This window comes from Lepisosteus platostomus, chromosome 26 (genome assembly GCF_059453375.1).
Source record: "Lepisosteus platostomus isolate fLepPlt1 chromosome 26, fLepPlt1.hap1, whole genome shotgun sequence".
In the NCBI taxonomy this organism is placed as follows: domain Eukaryota; kingdom Metazoa; phylum Chordata; class Actinopteri; order Semionotiformes; family Lepisosteidae; genus Lepisosteus; species Lepisosteus platostomus.
Window position 1 is genome coordinate 3778085 of NC_142636.1, and position 18278 is coordinate 3796362.

General features: G+C 49.1%; 8 non-coding genes across 8 annotated transcripts; 4 read left to right on the forward strand and 4 right to left on the reverse strand.

Moving 5' to 3' along the window:
• Positions 1 to 1836: 1836 nt before the first annotated feature.
• Positions 1837 to 1919, reverse strand: trnal-cag (transfer RNA leucine (anticodon CAG)). The gene has a single exon. It is a non-coding gene; the product is annotated as a tRNA-Leu (tRNA).
• A 1172-nt stretch (positions 1920 to 3091) lies between these two features.
• Positions 3092 to 3164, forward strand: trnak-cuu (transfer RNA lysine (anticodon CUU)). The gene has a single exon. It is a non-coding gene; the product is annotated as a tRNA-Lys (tRNA).
• Positions 3165 to 5952: 2788 nt separating this feature from the next.
• Positions 5953 to 6035, reverse strand: trnal-cag (transfer RNA leucine (anticodon CAG)). Its single transcript has one exon. It is a non-coding gene; the product is annotated as a tRNA-Leu (tRNA).
• Positions 6036 to 7207: 1172 nt separating this feature from the next.
• On the forward strand, positions 7208 to 7280 carry trnak-cuu (transfer RNA lysine (anticodon CUU)). The gene has a single exon. It is a non-coding gene; the product is annotated as a tRNA-Lys (tRNA).
• A 2788-nt stretch (positions 7281 to 10068) lies between these two features.
• Positions 10069 to 10151, reverse strand: trnal-cag (transfer RNA leucine (anticodon CAG)). Its single transcript has one exon. It is a non-coding gene; the product is annotated as a tRNA-Leu (tRNA).
• A 1172-nt stretch (positions 10152 to 11323) lies between these two features.
• trnak-cuu (transfer RNA lysine (anticodon CUU)) lies at positions 11324 to 11396 on the forward strand. The gene has a single exon. It is a non-coding gene; the product is annotated as a tRNA-Lys (tRNA).
• Positions 11397 to 14184: 2788 nt separating this feature from the next.
• On the reverse strand, positions 14185 to 14267 carry trnal-cag (transfer RNA leucine (anticodon CAG)). Its single transcript has one exon. It is a non-coding gene; the product is annotated as a tRNA-Leu (tRNA).
• Positions 14268 to 15439: 1172 nt separating this feature from the next.
• Positions 15440 to 15512, forward strand: trnak-cuu (transfer RNA lysine (anticodon CUU)). Its single transcript has one exon. It is a non-coding gene; the product is annotated as a tRNA-Lys (tRNA).
• The last annotated feature ends 2766 nt before the right edge of the window (positions 15513 to 18278 follow it).

An 18278-nucleotide genomic window follows, 5' to 3' on the forward strand; every position in this document is an offset into this window, starting at 1 on the left:
AAAGCTTTTCAAGTCTGGCATCGACACGCACCTTTCCTGAAACGTCCAAAAGGTGAATGCTTCGCAAAGAAATCCAGTCTACCTTCAGGGGGCATGATGTTGAAATCGGAATGAGCCCTGGGTGGGCTTGAAGCAGCAGCTGTTCAGTTAACAGCTGCACAGAAACGCACCCCGCTTGCTTTGTATCATTCGCAAGTTTCTGGTTAAAGAGTAAAAAAGGCTGGAATTCTTCTGCCAGCCGGCAGGATTTCTTCTGCACTCACCCAGAAAAGCCAAGAATTGTATTTCATCTTTCGCAAGCTGTATTTTCCAGGAGGAGAATGAATACTTGCATTAAACTGAATCAAGCCGACAGAGACGCACAGCCGTTGTTTTTCTCCATGGGAAGTTTTTCGTTAAGGAAAAACACCGTTGTCATTTTCTTGCCAGCCGGCGGTATTTCTTGTGCAGCGATGAGCCAGATTTGTATTTCGTATTTCGCAAGTTGTGTGAATTTCTTGAAGTTGAAAGTGAATTCGCTCCAGAAAAGAAATGTCCAGTCGCATGAAAGCCGTGGCTGTTTGTTAAACCGCAGGACCTGAGCTTGCGTTCTGTTTCTCATGGCGTTCGCAAAGGCGATTCCTGCCTTTAAAACTGCTGTGTCTGCGACTGAAAGTGGCGTGTGGCGCAGCTTCTAAAGTCTTGTTGACGCTCCTCGATGTTGCTTTCTCTCTGCCTAAGGAAGTTCGATTGTCGCGTCGGAACGGGGAGACCTAATCCTTCCAGCTTTAAGCCACCCTTCAGTCTTCTGAAGGGTGTCCGAGTGCTAGCATGTCATTTGGCTTTTTTTCTGGGGAAACGGAGAGCGACATTGAAAAAGGTTACCGCCGCCGCCTCGCCCTCCGTGTTAAATGATCGCAAGCCGGCGGCGGCGGCGCTCCCTGTAGTCGTGGCCGAGCGGTTAAGGCGATGGGCTAGAAAGCCATTGGGGTCTCCCCGCGTCGGCTCGAATCCTGCCGACTACGGCGCCCTTCTCCTGTCGCTTCGGCCTGCCCAGAAAAAGGCGGAGTGCCGTTTCTCTCTTCCTGCTTCTTGTACAAACGCTAAATCGCTTGGACCTGCTGCCTTGGAAGTAATGTCTTCAACATCCACCAGTGACATTTCACAGCTGGAAGCACACAGCCACGCTTTTGGCATTGGCATGTCTTGCGCCCTACTTCCAGCCTTTGAAGACCTAATTATTCAAACTGAAAGAACCGGCTGAATGAGTGTTTGCAGTGCACCAGGAGGAGCAGGGACCATAGCATTGGAGGGGTGAGGATGGCGCAGATGGAAACGTTTTCATGCGCTCCTCTGGGAGGAATGAAAAGAAAAGACGAAACCGGAAACAGTAGTAGCCGCAAGAGGAAGTGTCTTCAAGCGCCAAGCAAGCGCTCCTCGTTAGTATAGTGGTGCGTATCCCCGCCTGTCACGTGGGAGACCAGGGATGGATTGCTTGACGGCGAGCCAGGTTGCTTTTCTCCCATCAGATTCCAACCGCTAATGCTAACGCAGTGTGTGGGAGCTTACATGCTTTTCCTTTCCCGTCTTTTTCGGACGACTATTCCAAAGGGGTAACCTGAAGGAATAGGGGCCTGAAGACACGAGGCATTCTTAAACCAGCACTGGGCTGCACGGCCTTCTGTTGTGATCAGGTTATATTCGAGTCAAAAAGCCAGAGCATCCGCTTCCATCCTATGGAGCACGAGCTAAATCGGAAGAGGCAGGGGATACACCTACGCCTATCGGCGCACGTTCCCTGCGTCAGGCTGCTTCACCCATTTGCACCCGACTGGAGACGGCACTGAGCAAGCTTTTTGTCAGGAGTGGGATTCGAACCCACGCCTCCAGGGGAGACTGCGACCTGAACGCAGCGCCTTAGACCGCTCGGCCATCCTGACGCGGGCCCCCTGTCCCGGGGCGGTCTGATGAGCCACCGCGATCCCACTACGCTCCTCGAGTATCGCACTGTTATTAATACTACAGTGTGACTCCAGCATTAAAATGTTTGGAAAATGTGTCGGCTTTTATAATCCAGTGTAGAGCAGCATGTGATGATTTGTGCTACAACACCAAGCGCTCAAAGTGACGTCTGCGTTTGTCGTTGAAACTTTCAACTCTTTCATCACTTATGTAGGAAATAAAAAGAGCAGTTGTGCGCCACACGCAGAGAGGCCGTCAGCAGAGTGGCGCAGCGGAAGCGTGCTGGGCCCATAACCCAGAGGTCGATGGATCGAAACCATCCTCTGCTACATGTGTCCTATGCACGATTCCTAAGCATGCCATTGGGTTAGCAAAGTGCCTTCAAATAGTCTGCGTCTCCCTTTCTTTAAATTCTGTCCTGAGTTTCTCTCTCGTGTGTGTTTGTGCAAGCTTGACACTTGCGGGACTCTTTAATCTTCACCAATACGGAGATGACCAAATGTGTCTTCGGTTGTTCTGAGGTCTTTGATAGTTTCTTTGAAAGCTTCAACTGAACCTCGAAATCGAAGCAGTTATGTTTATATTGATTTCTCGCGTTAATCATTACGAACCAGGAACAGCCAGCACACTCGGTCGCATTAGTAATTATGTCACGTCTCTACTTAGCAGAGCATTCAAAGGCCCACTGGAAGTAGTAAAGCACTAAAACACTGCAAAACTGAACTCGGGAAAATCATACTGGGAGCTCTGAGCGATGTCTGCATCCAAGCCATCCAATACGGACTCTGAAACCTTGGAATATCAACACTATGATGCGCTACCTTTTACCTGGAGCAAAACGATGGAATTAGAAGAATGCTTACCGCAGGATACAACTGTGCCGCTGTTATTTGGAGCACGGTTTTCACTTGCATGAAAACTACAGCAGAACGTAGAAGGATGATCACTGAGGAGTCCACGCGGGCATGCTGAGGAGATTGTAGGTCGTACATTTCAATGATTACTGACATTTGCGCTGCTGGAGGTACAGTAATCAACAAAGAACAGGGTGTGCTACTCTCGAATCCGGTCAGCACATGATGAAAAGCCAGGAAGTATACCTTGTCAAATTGCCGTCAACAGGGACAAGTTAACCACCAGCTCCACCGGCGCCCGGCTAGCTCAGTCGGTAGAGCATGAGACTCTTAATCTCAGGGTCGTGGGTTCGAGCCCCACGTTGGGCGGTGCCCGTCTCCTTATTAACAAAGTTTCCCGCTCATCCTTGAACCTCTTACACCTCGATGGTACCGAGCACTGCGTTTTAATGCACAGGTGTGATCAAACCGAGATGAAAAGGGCGTATCTAGCTCCTTGCCCGAGAGATAAATCAAAGGTTCCGCAGATAATCCCTTGGCTCCGGTCACCCGGACGCAGATAGGAGCTGCAGCCATCATAACTTGTATGAAAACTAAGAAGAGCTCCTGTCTATTTACAGTTTCATTTACTCTAGCGTTTCCTTAAACATTGCGTGTACGAAGGCTAAGAAATTGGAGAGCTATTCTAATACAATAACTATTAGGAATCTTTTCGCCATAACAGTTTCACTGTGATTTTGCAGGTAACACGTACGTTGGGAAAACATTTTGAACGCGATCAATAACCGCACTGGAAAAATGTGGGAAAGAAAGGGCGAAAAGCGACTCTTCAACATGTGGAAATATCTTCCTGAGCGGAGCCCTCTTCTCGAAGCTCAACACTCTGCAAGAGTCACTTCTCCCAACTTGCGCCCGCAGGTTTCCGTAGTGTGCCTGCAAAGAGCCATCCGCTTGAGACAGGTGCACCTCCCGATTTCATTGAACTAAGCTAGATGCACAATTTCTAATGCAGCCTTCATCACAATAGACAGTTCATTTCTCGAAAGCTTGTCGTAAAAAAAGGAAACAAAGAACGAAAACGTATAGCTGACAATCTTCTGAAGATGCAGATTCAGCTTTGGGGAAATGGACATTTTATGTATGCAGATGCTTTTCAAGCGCTGGTTTTAGAACGTCGCTGTGCTTCCAGCATCCTTTTCAGCCTTCTAAACTGGCTACCGAGGTGCCGATCACATTGTAAAGCGGTTGAGAGGCCGGAGCTGCTCAAACCGCTCTTGCCGTTTCCCATCAATCAAAAGCACTATGTTGTTTCTTTGTATGGAAAGCTTTTCAAGTCTGGCATCGACACGCACCTTTCCTGAAACGTCCAAAAGGTGAATGCTTCGCAAAGAAATCCAGTCTACCTTCAGGGGGCATGATGTTGAAATCGGAATGAGCCCTGGGTGGGCTTGAAGCAGCAGCTGTTCAGTTAACAGCTGCACAGAAACGCACCCCGCTTGCTTTGTATCATTCGCAAGTTTCTGGTTAAAGAGTAAAAAAGGCTGGAATTCTTCTGCCAGCCGGCAGGATTTCTTCTGCACTCACCCAGAAAAGCCAAGAATTGTATTTCATCTTTCGCAAGCTGTATTTTCCAGGAGGAGAATGAATACTTGCATTAAACTGAATCAAGCCGACAGAGACGCACAGCCGTTGTTTTTCTCCATGGGAAGTTTTTCGTTAAGGAAAAACACCGTTGTCATTTTCTTGCCAGCCGGCGGTATTTCTTGTGCAGCGATGAGCCAGATTTGTATTTCGTATTTCGCAAGTTGTGTGAATTTCTTGAAGTTGAAAGTGAATTCGCTCCAGAAAAGAAATGTCCAGTCGCATGAAAGCCGTGGCTGTTTGTTAAACCGCAGGACCTGAGCTTGCGTTCTGTTTCTCATGGCGTTCGCAAAGGCGATTCCTGCCTTTAAAACTGCTGTGTCTGCGACTGAAAGTGGCGTGTGGCGCAGCTTCTAAAGTCTTGTTGACGCTCCTCGATGTTGCTTTCTCTCTGCCTAAGGAAGTTCGATTGTCGCGTCGGAACGGGGAGACCTAATCCTTCCAGCTTTAAGCCACCCTTCAGTCTTCTGAAGGGTGTCCGAGTGCTAGCATGTCATTTGGCTTTTTTTCTGGGGAAACGGAGAGCGACATTGAAAAAGGTTACCGCCGCCGCCTCGCCCTCCGTGTTAAATGATCGCAAGCCGGCGGCGGCGGCGCTCCCTGTAGTCGTGGCCGAGCGGTTAAGGCGATGGGCTAGAAAGCCATTGGGGTCTCCCCGCGTCGGCTCGAATCCTGCCCACTACGGCGCCCTTCTCCTGTCGCTTCGGCCTGCCCAGAAAAAGGCGGAGTGCCGTTTCTCTCTTCCTGCTTCTTGTACAAACGCTAAATCGCTTGGACCTGCTGCCTTGGAAGTAATGTCTTCAACATCCACCAGTGACATTTCACAGCTGGAAGCACACAGCCACGCTTTTGGCATTGGCATGTCTTGCGCCCTACTTCCAGCCTTTGAAGACCTAATTATTCAAACTGAAAGAACCGGCTGAATGAGTGTTTGCAGTGCACCAGGAGGAGCAGGGACCATAGCATTGGAGGGGTGAGGATGGCGCAGATGGAAACGTTTTCATGCGCTCCTCTGGGAGGAATGAAAAGAAAAGACGAAACCGGAAACAGTAGTAGCCGCAAGAGGAAGTGTCTTCAAGCGCCAAGCAAGCGCTCCTCGTTAGTATAGTGGTGCGTATCCCCGCCTGTCACGTGGGAGACCAGGGATGGATTGCTTGACGGCGAGCCAGGTTGCTTTTCTCCCATCAGATTCCAACCGCTAATGCTAACGCAGTGTGTGGGAGCTTACATGCTTTTCCTTTCCCGTCTTTTTCGGACGACTATTCCAAAGGGGTAACCTGAAGGAATAGGGGCCTGAAGACACGAGGCATTCTTAAACCAGCACTGGGCTGCACGGCCTTCTGTTGTGATCAGGTTATATTCGAGTCAAAAAGCCAGAGCATCCGCTTCCATCCTATGGAGCACGAGCTAAATCGGAAGAGGCAGGGGATACACCTACGCCTATCGGCGCACGTTCCCTGCGTCAGGCTGCTTCACCCATTTGCACCCGACTGGAGACGGCACTGAGCAAGCTTTTTGTCAGGAGTGGGATTCGAACCCACGCCTCCAGGGGAGACTGCGACCTGAACGCAGCGCCTTAGACCGCTCGGCCATCCTGACGCGGGCCCCCTGTCCCGGGGCGGTCTGATGAGCCACCGCGATCCCACTACGCTCCTCGAGTATCGCACTGTTATTAATACTACAGTGTGACTCCAGCATTAAAATGTTTGGAAAATGTGTCGGCTTTTATAATCCAGTGTAGAGCAGCATGTGATGATTTGTGCTACAACACCAAGCGCTCAAAGTGACGTCTGCGTTTGTCGTTGAAACTTTCAACTCTTTCATCACTTATGTAGGAAATAAAAAGAGCAGTTGTGCGCCACACGCAGAGAGGCCGTCAGCAGAGTGGCGCAGCGGAAGCGTGCTGGGCCCATAACCCAGAGGTCGATGGATCGAAACCATCCTCTGCTACATGTGTCCTATGCACGATTCCTAAGCATGCCATTGGGTTAGCAAAGTGCCTTCAAATAGTCTGCGTCTCCCTTTCTTTAAATTCTGTCCTGAGTTTCTCTCTCGTGTGTGTTTGTGCAAGCTTGACACTTGCGGGACTCTTTAATCTTCACCAATACGGAGATGACCAAATGTGTCTTCGGTTGTTCTGAGGTCTTTGATAGTTTCTTTGAAAGCTTCAACTGAACCTCGAAATCGAAGCAGTTATGTTTATATTGATTTCTCACGTTAATCATTACGAACCAGGAACAGCCAGCACACTCGGTCGCATTAGTAATTATGTCACGTCTCTACTTAGCAGAGCATTCAAAGGCCCACTGGAAGTAGTAAAGCACTAAAACACTGCAAAACTGAACTCGGGAAAATCATACTGGGAGCTCTGAGCGATGTCTGCATCCAAGCCATCCAATACGGACTCTGAAACCTTGGAATATCAACACTATGATGCGCTACCTTTTACCTGGAGCAAAACGATGGAATTAGAAGAATGCTTACCGCAGGATACAACTGTGCCGCTGTTATTTGGAGCACGGTTTTCACTTGCATGAAAACTACAGCAGAACGTAGAAGGATGATCACTGAGGAGTCCACGCGGGCATGCTGAGGAGATTGTAGGTCGTACATTTCAATGATTACTGACATTTGCGCTGCTGGAGGTACAGTAATCAACAAAGAACAGGGTGTGCTACTCTCGAATCCGGTCAGCACATGATGAAAAGCCAGGAAGTATACCTTGTCAAATTGCCGTCAACAGGGACAAGTTAACCACCAGCTCCACCGGCGCCCGGCTAGCTCAGTCGGTAGAGCATGAGACTCTTAATCTCAGGGTCGTGGGTTCGAGCCCCACGTTGGGCGGTGCCCGTCTCCTTATTAACAAAGTTTCCCGCTCATCCTTGAACCTCTTACACCTCGATGGTACCGAGCACTGCGTTTTAATGCACAGGTGTGATCAAACCGAGATGAAAAGGGCGTATCTAGCTCCTTGCCCGAGAGATAAATCAAAGGTTCCGCAGATAATCCCTTGGCTCCGGTCACCCGGACGCAGATAGGAGCTGCAGCCATCATAACTTGTATGAAAACTAAGAAGAGCTCCTGTCTATTTACAGTTTCATTTACTCTAGCGTTTCCTTAAACATTGCGTGTACGAAGGCTAAGAAATTGGAGAGCTATTCTAATACAATAACTATTAGGAATCTTTTCGCCATAACAGTTTCACTGTGATTTTGCAGGTAACACGTACGTTGGGAAAACATTTTGAACGCGATCAATAACCGCACTGGAAAAATGTGGGAAAGAAAGGGCGAAAAGCGACTCTTCAACATGTGGAAATATCTTCCTGAGCGGAGCCCTCTTCTCGAAGCTCAACACTCTGCAAGAGTCACTTCTCCCAACTTGCGCCCGCAGGTTTCCGTAGTGTGCCTGCAAAGAGCCATCCGCTTGAGACAGGTGCACCTCCCGATTTCATTGAACTAAGCTAGATGCACAATTTCTAATGCAGCCTTCATCACAATAGACAGTTCATTTCTCGAAAGCTTGTCGTAAAAAAAGGAAACAAAGAACGAAAACGTATAGCTGACAATCTTCTGAAGATGCAGATTCAGCTTTGGGGAAATGGACATTTTATGTATGCAGATGCTTTTCAAGCGCTGGTTTTAGAACGTCGCTGTGCTTCCAGCATCCTTTTCAGCCTTCTAAACTGGCTACCGAGGTGCCGATCACATTGTAAAGCGGTTGAGAGGCCGGAGCTGCTCAAACCGCTCTTGCCGTTTCCCATCAATCAAAAGCACTATGTTGTTTCTTTGTATGGAAAGCTTTTCAAGTCTGGCATCGACACGCACCTTTCCTGAAACGTCCAAAAGGTGAATGCTTCGCAAAGAAATCCAGTCTACCTTCAGGGGGCATGATGTTGAAATCGGAATGAGCCCTGGGTGGGCTTGAAGCAGCAGCTGTTCAGTTAACAGCTGCACAGAAACGCACCCCGCTTGCTTTGTATCATTCGCAAGTTTCTGGTTAAAGAGTAAAAAAGGCTGGAATTCTTCTGCCAGCCGGCAGGATTTCTTCTGCACTCACCCAGAAAAGCCAAGAATTGTATTTCATCTTTCGCAAGCTGTATTTTCCAGGAGGAGAATGAATACTTGCATTAAACTGAATCAAGCCGACAGAGACGCACAGCCGTTGTTTTTCTCCATGGGAAGTTTTTCGTTAAGGAAAAACACCGTTGTCATTTTCTTGCCAGCCGGCGGTATTTCTTGTGCAGCGATGAGCCAGATTTGTATTTCGTATTTCGCAAGTTGTGTGAATTTCTTGAAGTTGAAAGTGAATTCGCTCCAGAAAAGAAATGTCCAGTCGCATGAAAGCCGTGGCTGTTTGTTAAACCGCAGGACCTGAGCTTGCGTTCTGTTTCTCATGGCGTTCGCAAAGGCGATTCCTGCCTTTAAAACTGCTGTGTCTGCGACTGAAAGTGGCGTGTGGCGCAGCTTCTAAAGTCTTGTTGACGCTCCTCGATGTTGCTTTCTCTCTGCCTAAGGAAGTTCGATTGTCGCGTCGGAACGGGGAGACCTAATCCTTCCAGCTTTAAGCCACCCTTCAGTCTTCTGAAGGGTGTCCGAGTGCTAGCATGTCATTTGGCTTTTTTTCTGGGGAAACGGAGAGCGACATTGAAAAAGGTTACCGCCGCCGCCTCGCCCTCCGTGTTAAATGATCGCAAGCCGGCGGCGGCGGCGCTCCCTGTAGTCGTGGCCGAGCGGTTAAGGCGATGGGCTAGAAAGCCATTGGGGTCTCCCCGCGTCGGCTCGAATCCTGCCCACTACGGCGCCCTTCTCCTGTCGCTTCGGCCTGCCCAGAAAAAGGCGGAGTGCCGTTTCTCTCTTCCTGCTTCTTGTACAAACGCTAAATCGCTTGGACCTGCTGCCTTGGAAGTAATGTCTTCAACATCCACCAGTGACATTTCACAGCTGGAAGCACACAGCCACGCTTTTGGCATTGGCATGTCTTGCGCCCTACTTCCAGCCTTTGAAGACCTAATTATTCAAACTGAAAGAACCGGCTGAATGAGTGTTTGCAGTGCACCAGGAGGAGCAGGGACCATAGCATTGGAGGGGTGAGGATGGCGCAGATGGAAACGTTTTCATGCGCTCCTCTGGGAGGAATGAAAAGAAAAGACGAAACCGGAAACAGTAGTAGCCGCAAGAGGAAGTGTCTTCAAGCGCCAAGCAAGCGCTCCTCGTTAGTATAGTGGTGCGTATCCCCGCCTGTCACGTGGGAGACCAGGGATGGATTGCTTGACGGCGAGCCAGGTTGCTTTTCTCCCATCAGATTCCAACCGCTAATGCTAACGCAGTGTGTGGGAGCTTACATGCTTTTCCTTTCCCGTCTTTTTCGGACGACTATTCCAAAGGGGTAACCTGAAGGAATAGGGGCCTGAAGACACGAGGCATTCTTAAACCAGCACTGGGCTGCACGGCCTTCTGTTGTGATCAGGTTATATTCGAGTCAAAAAGCCAGAGCATCCGCTTCCATCCTATGGAGCACGAGCTAAATCGGAAGAGGCAGGGGATACACCTACGCCTATCGGCGCACGTTCCCTGCGTCAGGCTGCTTCACCCATTTGCACCCGACTGGAGACGGCACTGAGCAAGCTTTTTGTCAGGAGTGGGATTCGAACCCACGCCTCCAGGGGAGACTGCGACCTGAACGCAGCGCCTTAGACCGCTCGGCCATCCTGACGCGGGCCCCCTGTCCCGGGGCGGTCTGATGAGCCACCGCGATCCCACTACGCTCCTCGAGTATCGCACTGTTATTAATACTACAGTGTGACTCCAGCATTAAAATGTTTGGAAAATGTGTCGGCTTTTATAATCCAGTGTAGAGCAGCATGTGATGATTTGTGCTACAACACCAAGCGCTCAAAGTGACGTCTGCGTTTGTCGTTGAAACTTTCAACTCTTTCATCACTTATGTAGGAAATAAAAAGAGCAGTTGTGCGCCACACGCAGAGAGGCCGTCAGCAGAGTGGCGCAGCGGAAGCGTGCTGGGCCCATAACCCAGAGGTCGATGGATCGAAACCATCCTCTGCTACATGTGTCCTATGCACGATTCCTAAGCATGCCATTGGGTTAGCAAAGTGCCTTCAAATAGTCTGCGTCTCCCTTTCTTTAAATTCTGTCCTGAGTTTCTCTCTCGTGTGTGTTTGTGCAAGCTTGACACTTGCGGGACTCTTTAATCTTCACCAATACGGAGATGACCAAATGTGTCTTCGGTTGTTCTGAGGTCTTTGATAGTTTCTTTGAAAGCTTCAACTGAACCTCGAAATCGAAGCAGTTATGTTTATATTGATTTCTCGCGTTAATCATTACGAACCAGGAACAGCCAGCACACTCGGTCGCATTAGTAATTATGTCACGTCTCTACTTAGCAGAGCATTCAAAGGCCCACTGGAAGTAGTAAAGCACTAAAACACTGCAAAACTGAACTCGGGAAAATCATACTGGGAGCTCTGAGCGATGTCTGCATCCAAGCCATCCAATACGGACTCTGAAACCTTGGAATATCAACACTATGATGCGCTACCTTTTACCTGGAGCAAAACGATGGAATTAGAAGAATGCTTACCGCAGGATACAACTGTGCCGCTGTTATTTGGAGCACGGTTTTCACTTGCATGAAAACTACAGCAGAACGTAGAAGGATGATCACTGAGGAGTCCACGCGGGCATGCTGAGGAGATTGTAGGTCGTACATTTCAATGATTACTGACATTTGCGCTGCTGGAGGTACAGTAATCAACAAAGAACAGGGTGTGCTACTCTCGAATCCGGTCAGCACATGATGAAAAGCCAGGAAGTATACCTTGTCAAATTGCCGTCAACAGGGACAAGTTAACCACCAGCTCCACCGGCGCCCGGCTAGCTCAGTCGGTAGAGCATGAGACTCTTAATCTCAGGGTCGTGGGTTCGAGCCCCACGTTGGGCGGTGCCCGTCTCCTTATTAACAAAGTTTCCCGCTCATCCTTGAACCTCTTACACCTCGATGGTACCGAGCACTGCGTTTTAATGCACAGGTGTGATCAAACCGAGATGAAAAGGGCGTATCTAGCTCCTTGCCCGAGAGATAAATCAAAGGTTCCGCAGATAATCCCTTGGCTCCGGTCACCCGGACGCAGATAGGAGCTGCAGCCATCATAACTTGTATGAAAACTAAGAAGAGCTCCTGTCTATTTACAGTTTCATTTACTCTAGCGTTTCCTTAAACATTGCGTGTACGAAGGCTAAGAAATTGGAGAGCTATTCTAATACAATAACTATTAGGAATCTTTTCGCCATAACAGTTTCACTGTGATTTTGCAGGTAACACGTACGTTGGGAAAACATTTTGAACGCGATCAATAACCGCACTGGAAAAATGTGGGAAAGAAAGGGCGAAAAGCGACTCTTCAACATGTGGAAATATCTTCCTGAGCGGAGCCCTCTTCTCGAAGCTCAACACTCTGCAAGAGTCACTTCTCCCAACTTGCGCCCGCAGGTTTCCGTAGTGTGCCTGCAAAGAGCCATCCGCTTGAGACAGGTGCACCTCCCGATTTCATTGAACTAAGCTAGATGCACAATTTCTAATGCAGCCTTCATCACAATAGACAGTTCATTTCTCGAAAGCTTGTCGTAAAAAAAGGAAACAAAGAACGAAAACGTATAGCTGACAATCTTCTGAAGATGCAGATTCAGCTTTGGGGAAATGGACATTTTATGTATGCAGATGCTTTTCAAGCGCTGGTTTTAGAACGTCGCTGTGCTTCCAGCATCCTTTTCAGCCTTCTAAACTGGCTACCGAGGTGCCGATCACATTGTAAAGCGGTTGAGAGGCCGGAGCTGCTCAAACCGCTCTTGCCGTTTCCCATCAATCAAAAGCACTATGTTGTTTCTTTGTATGGAAAGCTTTTCAAGTCTGGCATCGACACGCACCTTTCCTGAAACGTCCAAAAGGTGAATGCTTCGCAAAGAAATCCAGTCTACCTTCAGGGGGCATGATGTTGAAATCGGAATGAGCCCTGGGTGGGCTTGAAGCAGCAGCTGTTCAGTTAACAGCTGCACAGAAACGCACCCCGCTTGCTTTGTATCATTCGCAAGTTTCTGGTTAAAGAGTAAAAAAGGCTGGAATTCTTCTGCCAGCCGGCAGGATTTCTTCTGCACTCACCCAGAAAAGCCAAGAATTGTATTTCATCTTTCGCAAGCTGTATTTTCCAGGAGGAGAATGAATACTTGCATTAAACTGAATCAAGCCGACAGAGACGCACAGCCGTTGTTTTTCTCCATGGGAAGTTTTTCGTTAAGGAAAAACACCGTTGTCATTTTCTTGCCAGCCGGCGGTATTTCTTGTGCAGCGATGAGCCAGATTTGTATTTCGTATTTCGCAAGTTGTGTGAATTTCTTGAAGTTGAAAGTGAATTCGCTCCAGAAAAGAAATGTCCAGTCGCATGAAAGCCGTGGCTGTTTGTTAAACCGCAGGACCTGAGCTTGCGTTCTGTTTCTCATGGCGTTCGCAAAGGCGATTCCTGCCTTTAAAACTGCTGTGTCTGCGACTGAAAGTGGCGTGTGGCGCAGCTTCTAAAGTCTTGTTGACGCTCCTCGATGTTGCTTTCTCTCTGCCTAAGGAAGTTCGATTGTCGCGTCGGAACGGGGAGACCTAATCCTTCCAGCTTTAAGCCACCCTTCAGTCTTCTGAAGGGTGTCCGAGTGCTAGCATGTCATTTGGCTTTTTTTCTGGGGAAACGGAGAGCGACATTGAAAAAGGTTACCGCCGCCGCCTCGCCCTCCGTGTTAAATGATCGCAAGCCGGCGGCGGCGGCGCTCCCTGTAGTCGTGGCCGAGCGGTTAAGGCGATGGGCTAGAAAGCCATTGGGGTCTCCCCGCGTCGGCTCGAATCCTGCCGACTACGGCGCCCTTCTCCTGTCGCTTCGGCCTGCCCAGAAAAAGGCGGAGTGCCGTTTCTCTCTTCCTGCTTCTTGTACAAACGCTAAATCGCTTGGACCTGCTGCCTTGGAAGTAATGTCTTCAACATCCACCAGTGACATTTCACAGCTGGAAGCACACAGCCACGCTTTTGGCATTGGCATGTCTTGCGCCCTACTTCCAGCCTTTGAAGACCTAATTATTCAAACTGAAAGAACCGGCTGAATGAGTGTTTGCAGTGCACCAGGAGGAGCAGGGACCATAGCATTGGAGGGGTGAGGATGGCGCAGATGGAAACGTTTTCATGCGCTCCTCTGGGAGGAATGAAAAGAAAAGACGAAACCGGAAACAGTAGTAGCCGCAAGAGGAAGTGTCTTCAAGCGCCAAGCAAGCGCTCCTCGTTAGTATAGTGGTGCGTATCCCCGCCTGTCACGTGGGAGACCAGGGATGGATTGCTTGACGGCGAGCCAGGTTGCTTTTCTCCCATCAGATTCCAACCGCTAATGCTAACGCAGTGTGTGGGAGCTTACATGCTTTTCCTTTCCCGTCTTTTTCGGACGACTATTCCAAAGGGGTAACCTGAAGGAATAGGGGCCTGAAGACACGAGGCATTCTTAAACCAGCACTGGGCTGCACGGCCTTCTGTTGTGATCAGGTTATATTCGAGTCAAAAAGCCAGAGCATCCGCTTCCATCCTATGGAGCACGAGCTAAATCGGAAGAGGCAGGGGATACACCTACGCCTATCGGCGCACGTTCCCTGCGTCAGGCTGCTTCACCCATTTGCACCCGACTGGAGACGGCACTGAGCAAGCTTTTTGTCAGGAGTGGGATTCGAACCCACGCCTCCAGGGGAGACTGCGACCTGAACGCAGCGCCTTAGACCGCTCGGCCATCCTGACGCGGGCCCCCTGTCCCGGGGCGGTCTGATGAGCCACCGCGATCCCACTACGCTCCTCGAGTATCGCACTGTTATTAATACTACAGTGTGACTCCAGCATTAAAATGTTTGGAAAATGTGTCGGCTTTTATAATCCAGTGTAGAGCAGCATGTGATGATTTGTGCTACAACACCAAGCGCTCAAAGTGACGTCTGCGTTTGTCGTTGAAACTTTCAACTCTTTCATCACTTATGTAGGAAATAAAAAGAGCAGTTGTGCGCCACACGCAGAGAGGCCGTCAGCAGAGTGGCGCAGCGGAAGCGTGCTGGGCCCATAACCCAGAGGTCGATGGATCGAAACCATCCTCTGCTACATGTGTCCTATGCACGATTCCTAAGCATGCCATTGGGTTAGCAAAGTGCCTTCAAATAGTCTGCGTCTCCCTTTCTTTAAATTCTGTCCTGAGTTTCTCTCTCGTGTGTGTTTGTGCAAGCTTGACACTTGCGGGACTCTTTAATCTTCACCAATACGGAGATGACCAAATGTGTCTTCGGTTGTTCTGAGGTCTTTGATAGTTTCTTTGAAAGCTTCAACTGAACCTCGAAATCGAAGCAGTTATGTTTATATTGATTTCTCGCGTTAATCATTACGAACCAGGAACAGCCAGCACACTCGGTCGCATTAGTAATTATGTCACGTCTCTACTTAGCAGAGCATTCAAAGGCCCACTGGAAGTAGTAAAGCACTAAAACACTGCAAAACTGAACTCGGGAAAATCATACTGGGAGCTCTGAGCGATGTCTGCATCCAAGCCATCCAATACGGACTCTGAAACCTTGGAATATCAACACTATGATGCGCTACCTTTTACCTGGAGCAAAACGATGGAATTAGAAGAATGCTTACCGCAGGATACAACTGTGCCGCTGTTATTTGGAGCACGGTTTTCACTTGCATGAAAACTACAGCAGAACGTAGAAGGATGATCACTGAGGAGTCCACGCGGGCATGCTGAGGAGATTGTAGGTCGTACATTTCAATGATTACTGACATTTGCGCTGCTGGAGGTACAGTAATCAACAAAGAACAGGGTGTGCTACTCTCGAATCCGGTCAGCACATGATGAAAAGCCAGGAAGTATACCTTGTCAAATTGCCGTCAACAGGGACAAGTTAACCACCAGCTCCACCGGCGCCCGGCTAGCTCAGTCGGTAGAGCATGAGACTCTTAATCTCAGGGTCGTGGGTTCGAGCCCCACGTTGGGCGGTGCCCGTCTCCTTATTAACAAAGTTTCCCGCTCATCCTTGAACCTCTTACACCTCGATGGTACCGAGCACTGCGTTTTAATGCACAGGTGTGATCAAACCGAGATGAAAAGGGCGTATCTAGCTCCTTGCCCGAGAGATAAATCAAAGGTTCCGCAGATAATCCCTTGGCTCCGGTCACCCGGACGCAGATAGGAGCTGCAGCCATCATAACTTGTATGAAAACTAAGAAGAGCTCCTGTCTATTTACAGTTTCATTTACTCTAGCGTTTCCTTAAACATTGCGTGTACGAAGGCTAAGAAATTGGAGAGCTATTCTAATACAATAACTATTAGGAATCTTTTCGCCATAACAGTTTCACTGTGATTTTGCAGGTAACACGTACGTTGGGAAAACATTTTGAACGCGATCAATAACCGCACTGGAAAAATGTGGGAAAGAAAGGGCGAAAAGCGACTCTTCAACATGTGGAAATATCTTCCTGAGCGGAGCCCTCTTCTCGAAGCTCAACACTCTGCAAGAGTCACTTCTCCCAACTTGCGCCCGCAGGTTTCCGTAGTGTGCCTGCAAAGAGCCATCCGCTTGAGACAGGTGCACCTCCCGATTTCATTGAACTAAGCTAGATGCACAATTTCTAATGCAGCCTTCATCACAATAGACAGTTCATTTCTCGAAAGCTTGTCGTAAAAAAAGGAAACAAAGAACGAAAACGTATAGCTGACAATCTTCTGAAGATGCAGATTCAGCTTTGGGGAAATGGACATTTTATGTATGCAGATGCTTTTCAAGCGCTGGTTTTAGAACGTCGCTGTGCTTCCAGCATCCTTTTCAGCCTTCTAAACTGGCTACCGAGGTGCCGATCACATTGTAAAGCGGTTGAGAGGCCGGAGCTGCTCAAACCGCTCTTGCCGTTTCCCATCAATCAAAAGCACTATGTTGTTTCTTTGTATGGAAAGCTTTTCAAGTCTGGCATCGACACGCACCTTTCCTGAAACGTCCAAAAGGTGAATGCTTCGCAAAGAAATCCAGTCTACCTTCAGGGGGCATGATGTTGAAATCGGAATGAGCCCTGGGTGGGCTTGAAGCAGCAGCTGTTCAGTTAACAGCTGCACAGAAACGCACCCCGCTTGCTTTGTATCATTCGCAAGTTTCTGGTTAAAGAGTAAAAAAGGCTGGAATTCTTCTGCCAGCCGGCAGGATTTCTTCTGCACTCACCCAGAAAAGCCAAGAATTGTATTTCATCTTTCGCAAGCTGTATTTTCCAGGAGGAGAATGAATACTTGCATTAAACTGAATCAAGCCGACAGAGACGCACAGCCGTTGTTTTTCTCCATGGGAAGTTTTTCGTTAAGGAAAAACACCGTTGTCATTTTCTTGCCAGCCGGCGGTATTTCTTGTGCAGCGATGAGCCAGATTTGTATTTCGTATTTCGCAAGTTGTGTGAATTTCTTGAAGTTGAAAGTGAATTCGCTCCAGAAAAGAAATGTCCAGTCGCATGAAAGCCGTGGCTGTTTGTTAAACCGCAGGACCTGAGCTTGCGTTCTGTTTCTCATGGCGTTCGCAAAGGCGATTCCTGCCTTTAAAACTGCTGTGTCTGCGACTGAAAGTGGCGTGTGGCGCAGCTTCTAAAGTCTTGTTGACGCTCCTCGATGTTGCTTTCTCTCTGCCTAAGGAAGTTCGATTGTCGCGTCGGAACGGGGAGACCTAATCCTTCCAGCTTTAAGCCACCCTTCAGTCTTCTGAAGGGTGTCCGAGTGCTAGCATGTCATTTGGCTTTTTTTCTGGGGAAACGGAGAGCGACATTGAAAAAGGTTACCGCCGCCGCCTCGCCCTCCGTGTTAAATGATCGCAAGCCGGCGGCGGCGGCGCTCCCTGTAGTCGTGGCCGAGCGGTTAAGGCGATGGGCTAGAAAGCCATTGGGGTCTCCCCGCGTCGGCTCGAATCCTGCCGACTACGGCGCCCTTCTCCTGTCGCTTCGGCCTGCCCAGAAAAAGGCGGAGTGCCGTTTCTCTCTTCCTGCTTCTTGTACAAACGCTAAATCGCTTGGACCTGCTGCCTTGGAAGTAATGTCTTCAACATCCACCAGTGACATTTCACAGCTGGAAGCACACAGCCACGCTTTTGGCATTGGCATGTCTTGCGCCCTACTTCCAGCCTTTGAAGACCTAATTATTCAAACTGAAAGAACCGGCTGAATGAGTGTTTGCAGTGCACCAGGAGGAGCAGGGACCATAGCATTGGAGGGGTGAGGATGGCGCAGATGGAAACGTTTTCATGCGCTCCTCTGGGAGGAATGAAAAGAAAAGACGAAACCGGAAACAGTAGTAGCCGCAAGAGGAAGTGTCTTCAAGCGCCAAGCAAGCGCTCCTCGTTAGTATAGTGGTGCGTATCCCCGCCTGTCACGTGGGAGACCAGGGATGGATTGCTTGACGGCGAGCCAGGTTGCTTTTCTCCCATCAGATTCCAACCGCTAATGCTAACGCAGTGTGTGGGAGCTTACATGCTTTTCCTTTCCCGTCTTTTTCGGACGACTATTCCAAAGGGGTAACCTGAAGGAATAGGGGCCTGAAGACACGAGGCATTCTTAAACCAGCACTGGGCTGCACGGCCTTCTGTTGTGATCAGGTTATATTCGAGTCAAAAAGCCAGAGCATCCGCTTCCATCCTATGGAGCACGAGCTAAATCGGAAGAGGCAGGGGATACACCTACGCCTATCGGCGCACGTTCCCTGCGTCAGGCTGCTTCACCCATTTGCACCCGACTGG